This window comes from Sus scrofa, chromosome 13 (genome assembly GCF_054392235.1).
Source record: "Sus scrofa isolate SSC_HxYL_T2T_F1_AM1 chromosome 13, Sscrofa_HxYL_maternal_Yorkshire_Landrace_v2.0, whole genome shotgun sequence".
NCBI lineage: Eukaryota > Metazoa > Chordata > Mammalia > Artiodactyla > Suidae > Sus > Sus scrofa.
The window spans coordinates 24152631-24173612 of record NC_139395.1 but is presented as its reverse complement, the minus strand read 5'-3'; the positions used below and the strand labels follow the sequence as shown (position 1 = coordinate 24173612).

The 20982-nt window shown below is 41.7% G+C and overlaps 1 protein-coding gene across 7 annotated transcripts in view; it reads left to right on the top strand.

Moving 5' to 3' along the window:
• LOC102158325 (uncharacterized) overlaps positions 1–20982 on the top strand; it is a 503690-nt gene that overhangs the window by 309296 nt on the left and 173412 nt on the right. The window contains exon 2 of one of the 7 annotated variants that reach the window (XR_014822504.1): positions 9690–9770. The exons of the other annotated variants lie outside the window; for them this stretch is intronic. The gene's annotated coding sequence lies outside the window, so the exon portion shown is untranslated. The remainder of the gene's footprint in view (positions 1–9689; positions 9771–20982) is intronic. 7 annotated transcript variants of the gene reach the window in all.

Genomic DNA, 20982 nt, shown 5'->3' with positions numbered 1-20982 from the left:
TGTAAAATGTGTGCAAGGCTGCATGCACCTCCCCTTCACCTTTATCACTTATATCTTTGTATTTCCCCTTTCCTCTTGGGGCAGTATTTCAGATGGCTGAAGTACTGCCTCCTGGGCTGTAGTTAAGACGGCAAAACAAAAGATGTCAGGGTCATCGTCAGTACAGTCACTCCCAAGGGTAGACCGGTGAGCCCTGCTCACTCCCAAGGTCAGACCTGTTCCCAAGGTCAGACCTGTGAGCCCTTCGGGATCTCAAGAAAGAAACAAAGAAGAATGACCCCCAGCTGAGGTGCATACCAAAAAGTGATTCCAGTAAGCCCAGACCTTTACATCTTCCCGTAGCAACTGGTTTTCTGTAAATCTTTTTCTGTAAACCCTTTGTCATCTGTAAATCCTTTGATGATCTGTCAGTCTTTTGTTCCTACTACCTTCTCTTTTTGGCAGAAACTCATTTATCCTAACTCCCCCCCTCACCTCATCGGAGTGGTTTCTCAGGACTACCTGAGAGCCTGTTTCCCAGGCTTAAGGCCTGATTTTGTCCCAAAGAAAATGTAATTCTCAACTTTCAGGTTGGGCATTTTTTTTTTAAGTTGACACAAGGACCTACTGTAGAGCATGGGGAAATCTATTCAATATTCTGTGATAGCCTAAATGGGGAAAGAATCAGAAAAAGAATGAATATATATGTATATTTATGGCTAATGCACTTTGCTATACATCTGAAACTAACAACATTGTAAGTCAACTATACTCCAATAAAATTTATAAAAACTATAAAGCCATTGGAGAAGCTGAAACTGACAGCACTAATGGCCTGAATCTAGCCTAAACCCAGATTGGGACTCAAGCCATGGGCTAGGACTCAAACCCAGCCTAAACCCAGACTGGGACTTAAACCCACGGTTTTAAATGAGTCACTCACCCTGTATCTGCCTCACTGAGGTTCAGGTTCTACATGTCTCTGCGCAGAAGGAATTTAGTGAGAGACAAAGTGATATGCAAGAAATAGATTTCTTAGGATAGGATGCTTGTGAGAAATGCAAGCTGGCAGACAAGGAGACTCTGCCCAAGGATCCTGTGGGCTACAGTGTTCTCCTCCAAAGGGAGTCAGGGTTGGAAAAGCCCACCTCTTCCTTTCTGAGAATAGCAGCTCCTCCTGTATCCAGTAAGGCGTGTATTCAAATCAGCAGAAGGTCCATCCTCAAGCTCTTGCCTTTGGTCTGAATCTGAATGCAGGCCTCCTCCCATCCCCCACCCAAGGACCTGAGGCAATTCTCGCACTTCCACTAGTAAAGCAAGCCCACCTTGTTCTGAAGGCTTTTTTGAGCAATTTATTAACTTACAGTGATCTCTCTAAATCCCCTAGATTTCCCTCTCTGTCTATGATCCTTTATTGGGACTTCTAAATCTACTTGTGTCTACCCCATCCCTATCATTCCCCCTCCGGGTGTTTTACCCCTTTATGCTTAAAGGGGATATTGGGCTACAGTTCAGTAACTGCTCAGACAGTTCAGTAACTACTTCCTGCTGAGATAGGGTGTAGGCCTCCCTAGGGAAGGAGTAAAATACCTGGCTAACTGTCCCTTTTCTATTGGGAGGGCTGTAAGCCAATGTCGCCCTGGTTGACGTTGTTTTCTCAGCCACCTTAGAGATTAAATAGCACATGGTGAAACCAGTAGCACCAGAAGGACCAGCACTTCTGTGAGCACCTTTGGGTTCAGGAGCACCAATGGGGCCAGGGAGACCAGCATTGCCTTTAGCACCAGGTTATCCAACAGCACCAGGGGGGCCAGTGAAGCCAGCAGGGCCAGGGGGTCAGGCTTACCACGTTTGCTGGGGAAACCTCTCTCACCTCTTGCTCCAGAGGGGCCAGAAGCATCAAAGTCTCCAGGAACACCCTGTTTACTGGGTTTGCCTAGAGTGGGGCTAATAAATCCAGGGGGTCCCTGACCTCCAGCTTCTCCATCTTTGCCATCAGGACCAACAATGCCAGGGGGTCCAGGAACACCTTGCTCTCCAGCTTTGCCAGGCTCTCCAGCAGTACCCAGTCCACAACTCTTGCCAGGGGGTCCAGGCAGGCCAGCAGGTCCAGGTTCACCTTGGTCTCCTCACTTGCCTTCTCCAGCAGGGCCAGGGGGGCCTTGAATACCAGTGGGGCCAGGCTCTGCTTTGCTGCCAGGAGCACCAGGTTCACTTCTTTTGCCCCTGGGATCAGGGGGGGACCACTGGTGCCCAAGGTCTAGAGGGGCTTCTCAGGGAGCAACCTCACCTTTAGCACCAACAGCACCAGGGAAGCCAGAAGGACCACCAGGGTCCGTGGGACTAGGGGGTTTGGCAGCACCAGTAGCATCATCATTTCCATAAGCACCAACAGGGCCAGGGGGTCCAGTGTGATCTCTCACCATGGGGCCCATCTGACCAGGAGCTTCATTTTTTTTTTTCATAAGGGCTACCAGGCTTTCCAACTTTAGCATTCTTGCCAAGGGGGTCAGGGGAACCACAGGGACCTATAGGACCTGAGGCTCTAGGCTCACTGGCTGGGGGGAGGAGGGGTTGTTGGAAACCGTGGGGACCAGGTGCACCGTTGTCTCCTTTGGGTCCCTCGACTCCCATGATTTCCTGGTCCGTGGGTGGCACCTTGCCTTTTGGGAACCCTCTCTCCATAAATGAGTTCGGTTCTTAGCAGTATTCTCTGCCTCTGATTTTAAAGAGTAATGCTTTGTGCAGGGATATTCCTGCCCAGGTCTCAACTGGATATCTTTGGCCAAGTCTAGAACCTCCATATTCTACACTCCAGGGTCCACAGGCTTCTATCTCAGCTTCAGATTCAATCGGTTCCTCTGTTTTCTGTTAGAATCATTTGGTGATGAGGGTGGGTCCCTTGCTGTGCCAGAAACAGAGTGACCCCCAACGTAGTTAATAAATCTTTTCCTACTAAAGGGATGGGGCAGTCAGGCACAAACAGGAAGGAATGTAAAATCCGCTGGCCATTGATGTTACACAAGAGGGGCTCCAAGAAAGTGTACCCTTGCCTCTTCCCTGACAGCCCCATTATGTACTCCTTATGATGACTAAAGTTTCCAATCCTTTGGGTAAAGAAGGTTGCACCAGTATCTCACTTAAGAAATTCTATTAAGTGGCCTGCTACATCAATGACCACCTGAAGCTCTGCATTTGTTATGCAGATGGTATCTCTAGGCAGAGCCACTTTTGGCCCCTGGCCCCCTGGATCTTCTGATTGCAAAACCATCAATGGCTGAGGGGCCCCTGTCACTCTCTGGCATCTGGGACATTCCCTCTTCCAATGCCCTGGCTGCTTGCAGAAAGCACATCAATTGCAATCTTTTCTCCAGTGCCACTTTTGTCCACACAGGGTACACTGGTCCTGTCTGGGTACCCATGGGCCTAGTGATCTGCCAGGGCCAGATTGGCCCAGAAAAGCCAGCCTCCCCTTTGGTGATCTCTGACCAGACAAAGCCACTGCAATCATTTGAGCCTTTTGCATATTTCTCTGGGTGCCGTTCAGCCTTTTCAGTCACATCCCTATTATCGAAAACTGAATAAGCCAATTGGAACAAATTGTTCATTGGAGTCTGAGGACCAGCAGTTGCTTTCTGAAGTTCGCCTCTGATATCTGGGGCAGACTGGGCAATGAAATGTGTAGCCACAAGAGCCTGTCCCTCAGGAGAGGAGGGATCCACATTTGTATACTTTCTAAAGGCCTCCACTAGTCTGTCTTGGAAGACTGCAGAATTTTCATCCTGTCTCTGTTGGACCTCTCTCACCTTTTCATAGTTTACAGGTTTTACTGTAAGTTTCTTCATAGCCTCTATTAAACAGTTACTCATATGATCCCGTGTATCTCTATCAATAGAATTCACCTGGTAGTTCCACTGTGGCTCTGCCTCAGGAATAGCATCGTTCCCCACCCAGTGCACTGCATGGCCCTGTTGGGCCCAGGCTGCCAGTTGGTCTGCATGGGCTCTGGCTGCCAGTATTATATGCTGCTTTTCCTCAGGGTTGCAGCAGTGGGAGAGTAAGATCTGTAAATCCTCCCAGCTGAGATCAGAAGATCTCACTGGTCAGATAAACCCCTTTGTAAAGGGTTCAGGATCCTCAGAAAAATGTCCCAACTTGTCCTCTGCCATAGTTAGATCGCACATTGAGAAAGGCACATGGATTCTTTTTTGTTTTTCTGTTTTGTTTTGTTTTGTTTTTTGTCTTTTTAGGGCCACACCCACAGCATATATGGAGGTTTCCAGGCTAGGGGTCTAATTGGAGCTGTTGTTCCTGGCCTATGCCAGAGCCACAGCAATGCTGGTTTCAAGCCACATCTGCGACCTACACCACAGCTCATGGAAATGCCGTATTCTTAAGCCACTGAGCAAGGCCAGGAATTGAACCCTCAACCTTATGGTTCCTAGTTGGATTCGTTTCTGCTGTGCCACGAGGGGAATTCCAGGCACATGGATTCTAATTGTTCCCTGATTTCCATTAGGAACTTCTCAGAGAGGCAAAACCTTAGGGGCAGTTGGTTGGTAATTTAAACAACTGCGAGTGCTAGCTGGGCTAAGGATGGGCCCCTTGGTAACTCAGGGTACAAAGAAGAGGTTCCTGAATATGAAGGGAGCCTCTTTCCATCCCTAGCTCTGTCTTCCCCTGGACAATAGCCTCAGCTGGAGGAGGGGCTCCCACAGCTTCTGCTGACATGTCGGCTTCCGCCTGGGCCATAGCACCTCCTTGAGTAGGGGCTGACCTTCGGATGGCCCCATAAGCTGGATCAGTTAAAATGTCTTCTGTGTTTATATCAGAATTATCCCTCCAAGCTACACACACCTTAAATGAGGCCTTTGGGCCTTATTGTACGGAGGGGTTCTAGTTGAGACTGATGCAGCCTGACCCATTTCAGACCCAACCCTGAGGTAATGCCTCTAACTCTCATGTTATCCAAATTGAAAATACACCCTCACAACTTGGTCAAGATTTGCACTTGCTATTTTAGATGTTATCCCTTCCAAGGTAATTTCCCAACCAGCTATTAGCACCTGAGAAGTTGCCAACAGAAGGTATTCCCAGCAGTGGCCACAACAGGTAGGAGGTGGTCTGGCTGCAAGCTGGGAATAAAGTATTAGCACCTGCAAGAGCTGGGGCAATAAAAAGTGGGTTAAGAGGATTAAGAAAGGAATAGAGCAGGGGGGAAAAAAACCTCAGAATCAAGATGAGTGTAGAGATTAGGAGTTCTGTCCTGGAGCTACCAGGAGCTACTGTTCTAGGACCAAGACCTAACTCTGAACATCTTCTTGCCTTATCACTGTCCCTTTGTGGTCACCAGCTGAAACTGACAGCACTAATGTCCTGAACCTAGCCAGAACACAGATTGGGACTTGAACCCATGTGCCAGGATTCGAACCAGGCCTAAACCTGGATTGGGACTTGAACCCATGGTTTTAAATTAGAATCATTCACCCTGTGTCTGGACTCACTGAGGTTCAGGTTCTACATGTCTCTGCACAGAAGAAATTCAGCAAGAGACAAAGTGATAGGCAAGAAATAGATTTATTAGGATAGGACTCTTGTGAGAGATGCAAGGCAGCAGGCAAGGAGGCTCTGCCCAGAGGATTAGGTGGGCTGCAATTTTGTCATACAAGGGGAGTGGGGGTCAGAAAAGACCACCTCTTCCTCTTTCTTGGAGCAGTAGCTCCTCCTAGGTATCTGGCAAGGTGTGTCTTCAAATCAGCAGTAGTGAGGTCCTCAAACTCTAGCCCTCGGTCTGAATCTGAAGGCAGACCTCATCCCATCCCCCACCCAATGATCTGAGGCAATTCTCACACTTCCACTTGTCAAGCAAGCCTGCCTTGTTCTCATGGCTTTTTTGAGCAATTTATTTATTTAAAGTGATCTCCCAATGTCCCCTAAGTTTACCTAGTTATCTGTGGTCCTTTACTGGGACTTCTAAAACTACCTGTGCCTACTCTATCCCTATCAAAACTTCAAAAATTATTCAATAAATTCAATAATAATACAAGAACATCTTAACTAATAAACCAATTAAAAACATTAAAAAAGAAATATCTGTTAAATATACTGTGTGTGTGTGTGTGCGTGCGCACACACTCCTGTGATTGTTAATAGATTTTGTTAAAACATCATTTTTGGCCCGAGGGTTCCTCCATCTACTTAATTAATTTTCTCCGAAGAAGATAGTTTTATTTTTAGAAGTTTTTTTATAAGGAAATTGATAATGGTTTTCGTTGTTACTTAGTCTGCACCTCTTATACATACAAATCAGACGTCTCTGAAATTCCAGGCAGGGATCTGTCCTTTTTTTGTACTCTTCAATCTGCTGTAAATGATTTTTTTATACCTTTCTTCCTATTGTAAAACAAAACAAAACCGTGCACCTTGTGACTTTTCCCTCACAAAAGCTGGATTTGCTTTTTTGTTAATTTAATAGCTTAGCCAATAGAAGCATCCTTATCAGTTCCTTACACATTCACCTCTATTTTATTTGCTCATTTTCTCTTTTATTGTTTTACTTGATTTTGTATCAGGATGTTTAAATTGTGTTTCTTTGCCTTGTCTCACCTCTGTAGATATATTTTAGATTTCTAAGGAGGGCTATTTCTTCCTTTATTTGTATAACAAAGGTGCATAGTGCCTGAACAGCTCCTTGTATGCCTGCCTGGGGCCATGAGGGCACAGCTAATAGTGAAGCTTAAACATTTATATAGATAATAGGTTTAAACCCTCCTAAATACACACCCTTATTGTGGTCCCTGGCAGCATTTCAATAGCTCATCAGCTGACTTCTCTGTCTTTAGTTTTTTCTCACTCTAACTCATCCTCCAGTTAAAGTCCCAATTTCGGAAAATGCTGGTTTGTGGATGCCACTGCCTCACTTAAAAACCTTTTCTGGATTCTTTATCTACAAAATAAATTCTGGTCACAATAATGCACAATTTGAGATCCCATACCATCTGACACTACCCACCATATCAGCATCATTACCTTTCCCTACCACCTAGAGTGTGGCCTTCCTCAGCTATATTCTCTTTCACCAAAGGCGCCACCCATCCTCATGCCTTTGTTTTCATTTATCTCTTCTCTGCTCTTCCTTCTTATCGAAATCCCACTCCTACTTTAAATGGCCCTTCAATGCCACTTCCAAACTTCTTAGACCAAATTGATGTTCATGGAACTTTGCTTATGTTGCTGTTTCCTTAACTCTCTCTGTCATGCTTAATTGACTACATACCTACTCTTCTTACTGGTCCATGAGCTTCCTGCAGGCTGAGGAAGAACTTGATCATCATTTTATCACCAGTGTCATCCACAGTCCTTAACCGGCTAAGAGCTCAGCAAATACCTGATGAACAAGTAAGTGAGTGACCAAATGAATGTTTACATTTGTAAGCATGAGTTGAACTGCCTGGACAGCGTTCTTCTCCATATCTCAAAAATTTTGATGTCATGTTGAAACCGACAGCACTAACGGCCTGAACCTAGCCAGAACCCAGACTGAGACTTGAACCCACGGTTTTAAATTAGAATCACTCACCCAGTGGTGTCTGGACTTACTGAGGTTCAGATTCTTTGTGCCTCTGCACAAAAGGAATTCAGGGAGAGACAAGGTGATAGGCAAGAAATCGATTTATTGAGATAGAATGCTTGTGAGAGATGCAAGTGGGCATGCAAGGAGGCTCTGCTCTGGATTTCCTGGACTACCATTTTTTTTTTCACCCAAGGTGGGTGGGGATGGGGAAAGACTGTCTCTTCCTCTTTCTTGGAGTAGTAGCTCCTCCTAGGTATCTGGTCTTGGTGCTTATTCAAATCAAAAGAAGGGAGGTCCTCAAGTTCTTGCTCTTGGTCTGAATCTGAATGTAGGTCGTACCCCATCCCCCACCCAGTGACCTGAGGCAATTCTCGCATCTCCACTAGTCAAGCAAGCCTGCCTTGTTCTGATGGCCCTCTTGAGCAGTTATTAATTTACAGTGATTCCCCAAAGTCCCCTAGGTTTCCCTCTCTATCTATGGTCCCTTACTGGGACTTCTACAACTACCTGTGCCTACTCCATCCATCTCTATCAATGTCAGAACTCTGAGAGGCTGACATTGGTGAGGCAAGCAGAGGCAGATTGGGTCACCTTGAAACTCCAGCCAAAATAGTTGGAGAAACAGTTTTGATCTTGAGTGGAAGGAGTCTCAGTTTGTATTGTTTTTTTTATGAAATGACACCCTCTTCATGGTTCGTACATTTCCTACAAAAATATTTAAAGTGTTTCATTGGAGACTAGTATGCATACATAAGAAGACCACACGATGAATTTTCACAGGGATAACACAGCCAGGAAGTCAGCACTCAGGCTGTAAGAGATGTTGCTGATGCTCTGTACTGTAACCCTTTAGCCCCTCTGCATTCACCTGCATTTGGGGGTGCCTCACACACTGACAGTTCCTCTTGCACCTGGAAGCTTGTTCATGAGAGAAGGTGGGTGGGCGGGTAACGCCCCTAGAGCAAACCTCAGACCCTCCTGGACATGGGACTCTGTCATAAATGGCACAGCTTCTCCATTCTCCAGTGGGACAAACTTGAGGTGTGTTCCAAAGAGTCCTCATACAGTAATCAGGTATTTAGTGTATTTAGAACATAGCTCAAGAAATTTCCCATATAAAATTTTTTTAATGGCTGCACTCATGGCATATGGAAATTCCTGGGCCAAGGATTGAATCTGTTGCCCTTGCAGTAACACCAGATGCTTTAACCCCCTGCGCCAGGCCAGGGATTAAACCTGTGCCTCTGCAGCAACCTAAGTCACTGCAGTCAGCTTCTTAGCCCACTTTGCCATAGTGGGAATTCCTCCCACGTAAATTTTTGCTAAAAACATTGTATTGCGTTCTGTGTACACACTCCAAATTTTTATTCTATATAAACATCATACAAAACCGTTATATTGAGAGGTAAATGTGGTATATGAATTTTGGATATTAAACAGGAAGAGATATGACATTAAGAAAATGTGGCATTCCTATTGTGGTGTAGGTGGCCAGCTGCAGCACTGAATCAACCCCTAGCCTAGAAACTCCCATATGCTGCAGGTGCAGCCCTAAAAAGAAAAACAAAAACAAATATATTTAATATGTATGTGTATAACTGAATCACTTTGTTGTGCACCTGGAACGAACACAAATGTTGTAAGTCAACTATACTCCAGTTGAAAACAAACAAACAAAAGAACAGATTTAAAGTTGACTTTGCTTGGCTGGCCCACTGATGATGTGCACATTCTAGTACCTGGATCTGTGACTATGCCACCTTATGTGGTGGGAGGGATTTTGCAGATATGAGGAAGGAGCTTGAGATGGGAGATTAGCCTGGATTTTCCTGGATTATCTGAAGGGTCCTTACAAGAGGGAGGCAGGAGGATCAGGCACAGTGAAGGTGATCTGAGGATAGTAGCCAAGGGAGGGGAAAGACAGTAAAATGTAGGACCTCTAGAGGCTGATAAAGGTCAGGAAGGATTCTGCCAACACCTCCCCTCCCCCCAGGGATTCTGGAAAGAATGCAGCACAGCTGACAGACACTGGTTTCTGCTCACTGAGACTGATTTTGGATTTGTGTCTTTTAGAACTGCAAGATCATGTATTTGTGTTATGGTACTAATTTTTTTTTTTTTTTGGCCACTCCTGTAGCATGTGGAAGGGATGGAACCCAAGCCACAGGAGTGACAACACCAGATCCTTAACCATTAGATCACCAGGGAACTCCTTAAGGTACACAAGTTTTAATAACTTGTTACAGGTGCAGTAGGAAACAAATCCAATGACCTGTGTGGAGTATAGGATTTCTCTTCCACTGTTTCGTGAAGTGCTATCAGATAATTCCTGATCCATGTGAGAGCTCCACCTGCGTCTCTTGACCCAGCAGAAAACCTATTTCATAAATGCCCAGCAAGAAGAATCAGGTTACTATGAGAAACACTGTTTCTCAGATGAAACCAACTAAACATATGCTGCTTAGTTATTTACCTGTGACACACCCTGAAGCTGTTTACCCCCACTGGCCTGCTTACATGAGATATGTTCATGGGCCATCAGGGGAATTAATCAATGAAGATATAAACTAGTCATCAAAAAGGCTAGAGCTATTATGATCTTCTCATTCGCAAGCAGGATATGCAGGAAAATACAAAAGAAGGTTACCTAAATTGTATTGTTTATGTTATTTCTGGTCATGCTAACAAGATACTGACATCTGGAAAGTACCCTGATGTTCACAGCTGCAGTAGCTTATCGTCCCCCAGCTCAGGATCTACAAGTCAGGCCTGGGGATCCCTTCCGAGCTAGAGGAAGGCTGCATGCTTAGTTTCCAGCTCTGTGGCAGGTTTCAGTCTGTCCTTGTGCAGCCGGTGATCTGTGAGTGATGGAAAGTGCCAAAATGGCCTGAGAATGGATGGCTGCAATTTTCAGTGCTCCTGCTAGCACACACTCTGTTCCGGTAAGTTGCAGGAGCCAGGCCAGCTGGATACAGCTGACTTATTTTTATGTCTTTTTGTCTTTGGGTGGGTGGTTGCCTGTATCTGCGGAAGGTAGTGCGTTTGTGTTCAGATACAAGTGTTCTCATGTCATCACGAATGTTGATTACATAGGAGGGACCAAAGAAATTCTCCCCCAAAGAGGTCAAAACCCCACAGTGGCCCACAGCTGGGAAAGGTGTTAACAGTAACCACTGAAATTGTGGTAAAAAAGAGAAAGAGAAGACCAGATAAAATACTGTTATTAACTAATGAACACCCTGTGTTTTATTTAGACATACTGGGCATACTAGATGTCTCTAGAATTTTTGGAAGAATAGACTCTTGGAGAGTTTCCATCATGGCACAGCAGAAACGAACCCAACTAGGAACCATGAGGTTGCGTGTTCAATCCCTGGCCTCACTCAGTGGGTTAAGGATCCAGCGCTGCCATGAGCTGTGAGGTAGCTTGCAGACGCGGCTCCAATCTGATGTTGCTGTGGCTGTGGTGTAGGTCGGCAGCTATACTTCCAATCGGACCCCTAGCCTGGGAACCTACATATGCCGCAGAGACAGCCCAAAAAGCAAAAAAAGAATAGACTCTTGGTAGGATTTTGGAAGCCTACAGTTTGCCTAGTCAGATTCTACTCTAGTAAATAATGTCTTTAAAATCTACTACAAGAAAGTGTGAGTAAAATTCCAAGTGAAAGTTCACAGTATGAAGGACAGATTTGTAATCTGTTGGAGTCTTCTGGTTTGTTTTTAAGGGTAGGTGGGCCCTTGTTTTTCTCATTTTCCTAAAGTGATCCATGTCTGGGACTTCAGAGGTCAGCTGGTCCTGGGAGAGGAAGGCTAAACTCAGAAAAAGATGTTATTTTGCCTCAGGTGCAAAAGTGCCCCAACCCACTGGCCAGGGAGCTGATTTCAGTATTGTGTGGTCCAAATGACATCCTCAGCTTTTGATGAAACAAAGCATTCTTTTTTCTTTGCAGCCCATTGCTGTAATATTCCATTTTATTTATCTTTGCCTGCATTTAACTCCATCCTTACTATTACTTCTGCTAGATAGATAAGAAAATTGAGCCTTTAATAGGATAGGTTAAGAGATTTACCCAAGATCACCAATCTGGTAAATAGCAGAGGTAACTCTTGAGTTTTTCTTTCTTTCTTTCTTTCTTTTTTTTTTTTTTTGAAGATAAACCTACAGATGTTAGTTAAACAGCATTTCCAAGAAATGATTAGAATCTATGTTTTATAAATTGATTTGCATGAACGTGTCTATCTGATGAGAAAATTTATTAATTAATTCTTCTTAGATGTGTTTGGTGCATATTCATAATTTTAGTTCATAGGAACTGTAATGCTATAGGTATGATGGTATAGTTGTTTGCATGAGGCTTTTGATATGGTTTTGGGTATTTTGTTATTATAATTGTGCTTTTTTAAGCCACAAGAAGTTGTTAGCACTCCATTTGGGTTCCTTATTACCACTGGGTTTTGCAAAGCATCAGATAATAACCAAAAGATTAAAAACGGTACTTTAAAAATTCAAGTCTTTTATTACGCATTTTCTAGCACATAGATTTCAAGTATCCACAGTATGTTCAAATTACAGTGGGTGCTCGGTGTGTTTTGCTTTTATTATTTTTCTCTGTGTTTATAATTACATCAAGCCTCAATGTATTTTTAATAATAACCTTTAAAAAGTTGTCACAAAGGCACAAAGAGATTTATAGCATAATAGTGTTAATTTCAGTGTCCTTTTCATACTGTTCATAACAGTTGCCAAGTTTAATCACAGCTATCCATCCCCAAGGAACTATTTGGTTTGAAACATTTTTAGACATGAAAGTTCCTTGACCCAAATGCTTGGCAGCCTGGAGTGGAGAAAAATGAGACTTATGGTTAGAAATAGTGGTGTCATATTTTTAACATAAAAAAATGCATATCCCGTGAAGCCACTAAGGAGCACATTCATACAGATTTTAATTTGTATGTGTGTGTGTGTGTGTGTATGTGTGTGTGTGTGTGTTGAAGGTACTTTGATGCTCATTTTCCCCTGAACAGGTGTGAGGACCACGCATTGCCAGCAGGAGCCTGGGCGATTCATTAGTTTCTTCTCACTTCATGCAAGGGAGCTTTCTTTCACACCTGAGGTGCTTACACTCTGACCCACTGGCACCTTATGGAAGGCTAGTGAAGCCATCCTCAAAATAGCAAAAGAGAAAATGTATAGATATTTTCCCTGGTGAGCTAGGTTGCCTCCAACACTTCTCCTGGGTTCAGGGGCAGGATGCATTAAGCAGGTCAGAGGTTTGTATCCAAACAGAACTGCATTTGAATCCCAGGTCTTGCAACTTAGCTATATTCAATTGGGAAGCACTGCTGTGAGCACCAATTTTTTTTTTTTTTTTTTATCTAGAAAATGTAGTTAATAGTACCTGCCTTGCAAGTAGCTCTTTCTTGTCACAAATGAGAAATTGTGACATACACAGTGGGTAGTACATAGGAAGCATTTGATGTATGGAGGCTGTTCATTTAGATGGCACTGCCCTTGACCTCCTCTTTAAATTCCAGGTGGTCTGGACTGTGGCTGTCTCTTTATGTTGGTGGAGCTAACAGGGTCCAACTTGCTTGGGACTATTGCTTCAAGAAGAAAGACAGCATATCCAAGGGAGGGGCTACATGAGAAAACAATTGTGGTATTTTTAAATGGAGATATAATGATTTTTTAAATGGAGATATAATTTACATAGAGGTTGCACAGATAGAAAGTATACAACTCAGTGTATTTTTTTCTTTATTTTTAATTGAAGTATAGTTGATTTACAATATTATCTTAATTTCAGGTTTATAGCAAAGCAATGTATGTTATATATATATATCTTTTTTACATTCTTTTCCATTATGGTTTATACAGGATATTGAATGTAGTTCCCTGTGCTATATATACAGTAGGTCCTTGTTGGCTATCTATTTTACATACAGTAGTGTATATATTTTTTAAATGAATTTTATTAAATTTATAGTTGTACAACAATCATTACAACCCAGTTTTTTTATGGTAGTGTGTATCTGTTAATCCCAAACTCCTAACTTATCTCTGCCCCCCTTTCCCCTTTGGTAACCAAAAGTTTGTTTTCCATGTCTGTGAGTCTCATTTCTGTTTTGTAAATAAATTCATTTGCATCATTTTTTTATATTCTACATGTGATATATGATATTTATTTTTCGTTGTCTGGCTGACTTCACTTAGTATGATAAACTCTAGGTCCATTCAAATAGCATTATTTCATTCTTTTTATGGCTGAATAATATTCCATTGTATAAATGTATCACATCCTCTAATCCATTCATCTGTCAGTAGACATTTAGGTTGCTTCCACGTGTTGCCTATTATAAATAGTTCTGCTATGAACAGGGGTGTGTGTGTCTTTGAACTAGAGGTTTGTCTGGCTATATGCTCAGAAGGAGGATTGCTGGGTCGTAAGGCAACTCCATTTTCAGTTTTCTGAGGACCCTCCATACTCTTTTCCTCAGTGGTTGTACCAATTTACATTTCCACTAACTGTGTAGGAGGGTTCTCTTTCTCCATATCCTCCCTGGCCTGTGCGGTTTTTAGATTTTTTAATGATGGCCACTCTGACTGATGTGAGGTGATACTTCATTGTAGTTTTAATTTGTATTTCTGCTTGGTGGATATTTATTCATGTATGACCTGTGTCATAACCACCCAGACTAAGATATGGAATGTTTTCAGGCAGATCACCCCTCATTCCTCTTTCAGTAAACTGTCCTCTGTCTTACCCAGAAGTTAATCATCATTTTGACTTTTATAACCACAAATTCATCGTGTCTGTTTCTAGACATCATATAAGAATCATACACTATATATTTGGAGTGTGTCTTTTTGTTGTTGTTGTTTGCTCTTTATTGCTATACCTGTGGCATATAGAAACTCCCAGACTAGGGGTTGAATTGGAGCTATAGCTGCTGGCCTACACCATAGCCACAGAAACAGCAACAGCAACACGGGATCCAAGCCGCATCCAAGCCCTCTACCACAGCTCATGGCAATACATGATCCTTAACCCACTGAGAGAGGCCAGGGATCAAATCACATCCTCATGGATAACAGTCAGGTTTGTAACCTCCTGAGCCACAATGGGTGCGTCTGACTGTTTTGCTCAACAAAATGTTTTTGAGTTTACCCAAGGGTCAGTACTTCATTTCGTTTTCCTCCTAATAGATATTTGAGTTGTTTCCAGCTCTCAGATATTGGGGGCGGGAGGGGGGATCTTCTATCAACTTCTTCTACAAATCTTTTTGTAGACATAGCCTCTCATTTCTTTTGAGTGTATACCTAGGATCAGAATTGCTGAGTCATAAAGGAAGCATATGTTTAAACTTGGTAGAAGCTGCCAACCTGTTTTCCAAAGTGTCTGTTCCAACTTCTACTCAATACCAGCAGTGTCTGAGGCTGTACTGCTCTACATCCTCCCTAAGTCTTACATTGTCAATCTTTTTAATTTTAGCCATTTTTAAAATTTTGTGGTGGCCTCATACTGTGCATTTAATTTGCATCTCCTTGAGTATTCCTGAAGTTGAGTATCTTGGTCATTCAGATATCTTATTCTATGAGTTGCCTAGTGATAGAACCATCCTTATGGACCAATCACACTTTTTTTGGGGGGTGGGGGGAGTTCCTCAGGCATTGTGGATAGGTAAGAGCTTCCCTTGAAAGTAATAAAAAAGTCAAATCAATGTACATACACTTTGACTTCCCGGATCAAAGCTAATTGGCTGTAAAGAACTATGGCTTCCTTTAAAAAAATGCCCAGGAGTCTCCTCCAGTTGGTTCCCAAAAGACAGTGTACACAATGTTCCTCCTGTTCCTAGCCTGTTGGAACACAGACATCACCGGGGGACACTTTATTGCTCGCCTCTGCTTTGTGCCCGGGGCTGGATTGCTGCTTGCACACAGCAGATATGATTAGGCATTTTAGCAGAAGACAGCTAGAAGGGAACTGTCTGACAGATTCCCTGGCGTCTGTTGCCCCACTGAGGTATTCAGAGGCCCTCGGGGTGACATCCGGCAAAAGGGGTGATTTAAACAGAAAGTGTCTGGATGGCTATTATTTGGTGGCTGTTATTAAAAATGTACTTCAGGAAACAGAAAGTCCTAAGCAGAAGTGAACATATGGCTTAGAGAATTGTAAGGTTTTAAAGTTAGAAGAGGCCCTAGAGATGCTCCAGCCTAAACATCTCATTTTACGAATGAAGAAATGGAGGCTTAGTGAGATTCCTGACTCTCTGAAGTTCACGGTGCTAGTTAATGGAGGGGCTAGATTTTGGATATTGTTTATAAGAATTGGATTAATTAGTGAATAAAATTAAATCCCATGCAGGGAGGTGGGGGCACCCTTTGCCTCATTTAAAAGGTAATGATGGCCCCAGGCACTTCTATTTATTACACGAGTAAAAACAGGATTCTCCTTATACCCCGACCTTCAGGTGAGAATTTGCCCTGTGCTTTTTTTCCTCAGCACATTCATAAAGCCTGACATGAGGTCTTAGCCCCTTTTCCAAGGCAGAAAATTGCAAAAGCAGGCAACGTCTTAGTCATAGCAAGTGCAATTGAAGACTAAATTGTAGAATTATACCTCAAGAGTTCAAGGTCAGGCTAAAGAAATTTGTCCTGAAGTCTGTACAAGCTAAGAGACTTCATATAAATTTTCAGTGTATTGAGTAAGACACATTGCTGCAAGTAATGGAAATTTTAACACAATGTGACCCTTTATGATCTCATACAATAAGAAGCCTGGGGGCAGGGACTTCCCAGGAGAGGTTAATTTAGTGGATCAATGGCATCAACAAGGACCCAGATGTCTTCTGTCACTCCAGGGAAATCCTGAGTGGACTGGCTTGTCCTCTATGGTGGACAGGAATATGTGCTACCCAGATGCCCCTCCAAGGAAGGGCTTGCTGCCCAGCTATGAGAAGTGAGGTCCACAGGAGCCTCTGGCTATCAGCTTCTTTAGAAATATTATGCCTAGGCCAAAGAGAGCTGCATCAGGTCATGTCCTTTCTTCAGATGACTGAGTAAAGTGGGGACATAAAGAAGTAATCTCAAACAGGACAGCTTCTGTGGGTGATACTGATCCATAGCTCCATGTAGGGTTGGTTGAAGTTTTTCTGGACTTGCATCACAGGCAACCTTCTCCCTTGCCCCAGTCCTGCTTCTTGCCACTTCCTTTCACAGCTGCTAATCCCTAATAAACACATTGCACCCTAACCTATGTCATTGTGTGTGTGTGCATAAAGATTTTTATGTATTCTAAATTATTTTCTTGGATAGACTCTCAGATGTAGAATTATTGGGATAAAAGGTATGCCATTTAAAGGCTTTCATTGTTTTTTATGGCTTTATGGAGCTATAATTGATATACAAAAGATTGCACATGTTTAACATGTGCATTTTGATGAGTTTGGACAAATGCATACACTCATGATATCATCACCACAATCAAGGTTGCAAGCATATTTTTTACCCCCCAAAGATTCCATTTGTCCTTTGCTTTTTGTGTAAGGGTGTGTGTGTGTGTGTGTGTGTGTGTGTGTGTGTGTGTGTGTGTGTGTGTGTGTGTGTGTGTTTAGAATGCTTCACATGAGATCCACCCACTTAATGAAGTTTTAAATGCACAACATTGTTCTGCTAACTATAGGCACCATGTTGTGGAGCAGATCTCTGGAACTTATTCATCTTGTATAACTCTACTTTTTATACCATTAAACAACAACTCCCCCATTTACCCCTTCCCCACCTTCTCTGCTTCTGTAACTTTGCCTATGTTAGTTAGTTCCAATAAGTGGAATCATGCAGTATTTGTCCCTCTGAGACAGACTGATTTAACTTAGCATAATGTCTTCCAGGTCTATCCATGTTATTGCAAATGGAAGGATTTTCTTATTTTTTAAGGCTTAATAACAGCCCAACTGCTGTCTTAATGTTTGCTTCTGGCATATCCAACCTGCCATAGCCTCTAAGCCACAGGGCTCCTTCCCAGTCCCAACTTCAAGTGGCATAAGTAGACAATTAAAAGTAAAAAAGAGAACATCCCTCTCTTGTGTCCCATTTGAAGAGTGAAGATGTCCCTCCCAGAACCACTCAGCAGACTTCTCATTTTTATTGCCTGGAGTTGTTACCTGCCGTTGCCAAAACCAGTTGCTTGGGAAGGTGAATGGTGCTACCATGATTGGCTTAGACCAGTCAAGACTCACTCTCTTGCACTTGGGTTGTGGCCTAGCTTCCTTTTAAGAACAAAACTATACTGAGGACAATGAATAAAATTGGGGTTTTAGAAGAAAAAAGGTAGAACTTGGGTGGAAGAAAGAGGACAAGGAGTAAGGCTTGCCTTATATACAATCAGGAATAATATTGCATCAGGAATCTCAGGGCCCAAAGTGGTGTGAGAGCATGCAGATCACACAATCACTCTTTTCAAGATTTCAAAATAGAAGTTAACAAGCAAAAGTGAACATAGCTATGCTAATTTAAAATAAAGTAGAGAATTTTACTTTCTTTTGATAAAACAGTGTTTTTCTTAGATAGCATTAATGGAGACATCTATGTCTATAAAATAACAAAATAAATTTTCAGTTAAAATTAGAATATATTGGACTAGAGATTTTAACACAGCTATTAATATGAACAGCATATTGTCAGTTTCACCTACATCTTTAATTTGCCTGCTTTTTATTTGATATATAAAATTATTTTGTCTTTAGAGAGATATTCTAGCACTGTTCTTCCCAAAAGGCAATTGAATACACATGCTCTAATCACCTTGCCTTCATCTATTTCTGCCTTCTTCCTTATTAGCTATTTATCCATGTATAAAATGAAAATGAATTCAGAAATCAACATAAAGCCATAGCTGAAAGGCACAGTGATAATTCTCAAACATCCAACTGTAAGGTATGCCTACAGATTTCTATCCCTAAACTGATTGGATGAATAAGACAGGCTGTAATTATGTGCAGTTGGAGCCCATTGCTGCTATAACTATACCCTTTATCCACCAGGTGAGGAAGCATAGTAAGATACAACAGTGTGAGAATGAGAGTATTCCAAGACTAATCTTGAATTACTGGTATTTCATACAAACATCAATCTTCACAAAATTCATACTTTGACTACTGTTGATTACAAATATTAGCGACATGCCTCTCAATATTTATTGAGAATTGCAATTGTGATGAGAACGCAAAATAGTTTAACTCTGGGATGCATCTTGTTTTAGTTTTTCTTTTTTTTTTAAACTGAGGTGAAATTCACATAAGATAAACTTTAACCATTTTAAAATGCACAATTTGGTGCTATTCAGGCATTCACAATCTTGTGAAACCAATGTCTCTATTAAATTCACTTTCGTTACCCAAAAGTTTTAGTGCATTATGCTAAATTTTACGTAAACCTTGTATTGGGAAGGGGAAACATGTAGAGTGTTTAGGGATATAACTTCGATAGAAAGTGGGTGTACCCATCTTCTGGGAAAGTGGAGGACTTGGCAAAAGGCCACTCCATTTGCCCACTTGTTTGGCACACTGATAATCACTGCTAATCATTTAGCCATCTACAACTGAATATTCAGACAACATAAATGACTATGTCTCAATACACACATACACACACACACACACACACACACACACACCCCTTCAGACATGTCCACTGCTGCTACAATGCAAAAATATTAGTTCTGCTAATAGGAGTACCAAGTACCAATATGGATGGAAATTTTTATGCAGTCGTAAAATAAAAGACTGTTTTATTCTGTTGTGCTATATCCTTACAAAAATAGCTTCCCCATAGGTTAACTTGCCAATCATTGATCCAAAATGACTGCTCAGGTATCTTAGCACAAAAACCATCTGTCAATGAATCCACTTTTTGAGTGTTAAGGTGATGATTGGTGAAAGAAGAAGGATCTGCCATAACTGTCCATTCTCTTCTTGTTCCCTGGCATGTAGTCCCATAAATGACTTAGTGCTATTGTGAGTAAATTATAGCTATTCAATGAGATAAAAACTCTCAGTGTTTTTTTTAATGTTGCTTTTTTTCATATATAGTAATCTCTATTAAGTTCAAATGCTACACTTGTTTATGTTTAGTTTAAAACCCTTGTAGTAAAGCAAAGAAATATTTTAAAAAATTACTTGTATATCTCTTAAGAGATTGACAAATACTCTTTGGGAAGAATAAAATGAGTTGGGAATATTCACATATTTAATCTGAATGACAGAAGTCCCCAAATTTATGAAAAATATGAAAGAGGGAGTGAAATATTCTTTCAAAGATTCAAAACACACCAACAACAAAGGAAATTAAAATAAATATATATAAATAAATATAAAAAGTAAATAAAATTTGATGAAATAAAAAATTTTTAAATGAAAAAACTCTCAAACTTCTATAGCACAAAAGACAGAATAAACAAAATGAAAAGGTATGTAGGATGAGAATCAAGAATATAAAGAAAATTATACATGGATTTGTAAAATGAAAGCTAAATGGACACAGATTTGAACAGACAATTCACCCTAAAGGAATCTCAAGTGCCCAATAAACACAAGAAACTCAAGATCACTAATAAACAAATACACTCAAATTAAATTCAAAGTCAGATATTTAACACCATTTCAAAATGGGAAAGTTGAAAAAACCCAAATATCAAATGTTGGTGAAGTAGGGAAATATCAGCTCTCATAGCAACAGTGGATTGTATTCTAAATTTGCTTAATCACCTCAGGGATCAGTTTGACAACATAAAATAGAACTGAATGTTTACATCCTCACTTATTATTCTCCTGGCTATAATTCAGAGAAATCTAATACAGATCACCAGGCAACATACAAATGGATATACATTCCAAAATTGTGGGCAACATCAATATTTTAAAAAGAACTTAAATGTCAACTTTATGAGAGATGATAGTATTCTGCTTCTAATAGTATGAAAGATTAGATGTTATGAAGATCTTTGTGCTGAAATAAAGAAGATATTGGAAAGATGATAACAAATATATGAGGGAAAGTGTTACCAGGAAGGAGTGAAAGGAGAGGGAAAAGGTGGTTCAATATTTAAATTATTGGGGAGTTCCTGTTGTGGCACAGTGGTTAACAAATCCCACTAGGAACCATGAGGTTGCAGGTTTAATCCTGGGCCTCGCTCAGTGGGTTAAGGATCCGGCATTGCTGTGAGCTGTGGTGTAGATCACAGATGCGGCTCCAGATCCTGCATTGCTGTGGCTCTGGCATAGGCCAGTGGCTACAGCTCCAATTCGACCCCTAGCCTGGGAACCTCCATATGCCGTGAGTGTGGCCCTCAAAAAACAAAAAGGCCAAAAAAATCAAATTATTAATTGGTTAAATTCTTCAATTAAAACACCATGACTACTAACTGGATTTT